Below are 3,723 nucleotides of genomic sequence, written 5' to 3' on the forward strand. Positions count from 1 at the left end.
CTAGTCTATAGTTTAGTCTATAGTTTAGTCTATAGTCTAGTCTATAGTCTAGTCTATAGTCTAGTCTATAGTCTAGTCTATAGTCTAGTCTATAGTCTAGTCTATAGTATATAGTTAAAATTCGATATAAGTATGTTTCATTCGAGTCAAACTATGTTTAATGGTGGTTATATAAGATTCGGCACAGCCGAATATAGCATTCTTACTTGTTGTATTAAATATTCGCTTTAATCACATACCTCTTTCCAGACGTTCTCGATTTAAACGACTTGTTTTGAAAATCCGTATAAATAACTGTGTTATTTAGAAGAAATATATATTTATATAACAAAAAAATAAAACCTTTGATAAAAATTACAAATAACATACTAATACCATTTGATAAATAGCAAATAGTGAGGCCATGGCAGCAAAATAGATTATGATGTAGTCAGCATCAGCCATGATCAAGATTTACGATATTAAGAATTATTTAATATTATTTACAAATAGATTAACTTTAAGCACAGAACTGTAGTTTTAACAAATTTTGCAATAAACTAATTATTGGCTATTTAGGATACAATTCTTCAAATTGCTTTCAATTTTTATTGAAACATTTGTACATTATACGAGTATTATCATAAACTGCTAATTATTGGAAAAAATTATTTTAGCTTCCAATTGTGATAAGATAAGAATTTTTTTATATATAAATCATTCTCTCTTTATAATCCATACCCGATTCTGAAGACAATGAGTTTGTACACTGCCAGGCTGTGAGCCATTGATTGGAATTGGGACGACAATGCGATGGGCGACATAAACGCTCTAGTTTTTTACTTTTTATATTAACAAAAAAACATATTATAGGAATAACCAGAAAAAGAAATAAAAATCCTATAATATAAAATATCAAGTCATTCATTTTTTTATATATAAGAACTGAACTACACTCTAAAACTTGTTTTTTTTTTTCGTTAAAAAATAATTTATCGAACTACATAATGTTTCTTGTAGTGAGTATTATTATTTGTTTATTTATGGGCCCGAAGCCTTTTTCTAATTATGGTTGAATTAATACTAAATATTAATTGATTTGTTTACTCATTTGCCATTTCTTTTGTTTAATCTCAACCCGTTTTGGCAAATAGTTGTTGGAAGGGGGTGGAGTAAGAAACAGTGATAAGAAGAGTTGGTATTTTATTTGTTTTTAACAAATTCATAGTAATATTTAGTTTAGGAGATAAGATTAAAGACATTTATAATATCTACATACAAGTGTGAAAACATATATATATATATTTTTCATTATTTAGAGTTACACTATACACCTTATGTTTAAATGGATCAAAAGAAAAGTTGTGAGATTTTAAAACGTCATAAAACACTGTTTTTGTTTAAGCTATTCTGTTCATGTAATAGTAATTTGTGGTGGTTCACATCTTGAAAGGTTCATATAGTACGAAGGAACGGCTGCTTGGCGCAGCTGACATCATATCTTAAAAATTTAAATTTTACACAACTGCTTGTTTTGCAGACGTTTTATATTGTGAAATGTATTGCTGCACTGGTATTGGTTTTAAACATTCGATATAGCTCTACCGATTGTTCGATATGAGATAAAACTATATTGAATATTTTTTATTTTCAGTCTTAAAGAGCATTTAATCATATATTACAATTATAAAAATTTTTTCTTTTTTAGTTTTTAATAATCTAAATTCAGTTCTAGTTCAGTTCTAGTTCAGTTCTAGTTCTAGTTCAGTTCTAGTTCAGATCTAGTTCAGTTCTAGTTCAGTTCTAGTTCAGTTCAGTTCTAGTTCAGTTCTAGTTGAATTCTAGTTCAGTTCTAGTTCAGTTCTAGTTCATTTCTAGTTCAGTTCTAGTTCAGTTCTAGTTCAGTTCTAGTTCAGTTCTAGTTCAGTTCTAGTTCAGTTCTAGTTCAGTTCTAGTTCAGTTCTAGTTCAGTTCTAGTTCAGTTCTAGTTCAGTTCTAGTTCAGTTCAAGTTCTAGTTCTGTTCTAGTTCAGTTTTAGTTCAGTCCTAGTTTATTTCAAATAAAACCCCATTATGAACGTTCTTGATACTACATTACTCAAGATACTCAAGATATATTCTACTTGGATCCTGGTGATTTTATTTCAGAAACCTTGCCATAAAAGAACAGTTAATCTTTTTAAAGACAACCAGGGACAAAGCCTATTTATACCCCTTACAAAAGGCTTATGCTTGGGTACATTAACTGCTATGCAATTGTTTTGACTTACAGCTCGCAAAGAATATCATACGATTTGACAGGACCGACTATAGTTCCTCATAGTAAACAAATATTTGTGAATCACTACGGTTTAACTTATGGAAATCCTTTGTGAATGTCAAAGTAATAGCAATATACATAAATATATTTTTAAACTCCGGCAACTCTGCTGTAAGATTATAACGAACAAATTTGTTAACATTATTTATAACAACAACAAAGATAAAAATAATTTTGAGTTTAACAAACAAATTAACTTTTCTTGCTTCTAGATAAATTTTATCTAGAAATTTTAATGGAAAACAAAACGAAATCATTAACATGATAAATTAAATACAATAATAAAACACAAAAAAAAAAACAAAGATTTATTACCCGTATTATTATGACGTCGTTGATGTGTATTTTGACGATTGCGCCTGTGGGCGCTACTGCCAAAACCGCAATAATCCAAAATAAACCACAATATAACCTAAATTTATTAATAACACATAAATGAAAATTCAACGTACATTTTACGATTAAAAAATTCCACAATTGTTTTACCCTCAAAATAAAATACACTATGGGCATCACCAGGAATAAAATGAAAAACATTAAAATATAAATACCAAAAACATCCATATTTAAGGTATTATTTCCTTTTTACCCACAAGCACGTTAAATGATTTTTTTATATATGAAAAAATTAGAAATAACTACATGTTATTTTTAATTTAATTATAATTGTTTATTTTCCTTCTTTTTCTAAATTATGTCAATAATATGTCAACGAATAACTTTTTATACAATTTTACAGTTAATTGTCACCGAAATCAAAATAACTGAACCGAAATCAAATAAAACAACTGACGAACTTATTTACTTTTTTGATTTTGTATTTTGTTGTTATGACAGACATCACTATTTCACCCAAATAAAAAAATGTTTTTTATCGCTTCTTTTAGCAGAGCGATAAGATTAATGGTGTCAAAAATATGTATTGTGTATATTTTGCAAATATATAAAAAATCAATGGCTAAGAATAATAGGGAGTATTAACTGGTTACTTAGTTCAAAAATTTAATAAGAACTATATCCAATAAGGTATTCGATAATTATACAATGCGATTCAGCTATAGTTCTAGTTCAGTTCTAGTTCAGTTCTAGTTCAGTTCTAGGTCAGTTCTAGTTCAGTTCTAGTTCAGTTTTAGTTCAGTTCTAGTTCAGTTCCAGTTCAGTTCTAGTTCAGTTCTAGTTCAGTTCTAGTTCAGTTCTAGTTCAGTTCTAGTTCAGTTCTAGTTCAGTTCTAGTTCAGTTCTAGTTCAGTTCTAGTTCAGTTCTAGTTCAGTTCTTGTTCAGTTCTAGGGAAGTTCTAGTTCAGTTCTAGTTCCGTTGTAGTTCAGTTCTAGTCCAGTTCTAGTTCAGTTCTAGTTCAGTTCTAGTTCAGTTCTAGTTCAGTTCTAGTTCAGTTCTAGTTCAGTTCTAGTTCAGTTCTAGTTCAGT

The 3,723-nt window shown here is 28.6% G+C and overlaps 1 protein-coding gene across 7 annotated transcripts in view; it reads left to right on the top strand.

Annotated features, from left to right (window-relative positions):
• The window catches only part of LOC111685417, a 28,107-nt gene that overhangs the window by 20,420 nt on the left and 3,964 nt on the right, over positions 1 to 3,723 (top strand). The gene's annotated exons all lie outside the window — the stretch shown is intronic.

Source organism: Lucilia cuprina, chromosome 6 (assembly GCF_022045245.1).
Source record: "Lucilia cuprina isolate Lc7/37 chromosome 6, ASM2204524v1, whole genome shotgun sequence".
NCBI classification, from domain to species: Eukaryota; Metazoa; Arthropoda; class Insecta; order Diptera; family Calliphoridae; genus Lucilia; species Lucilia cuprina.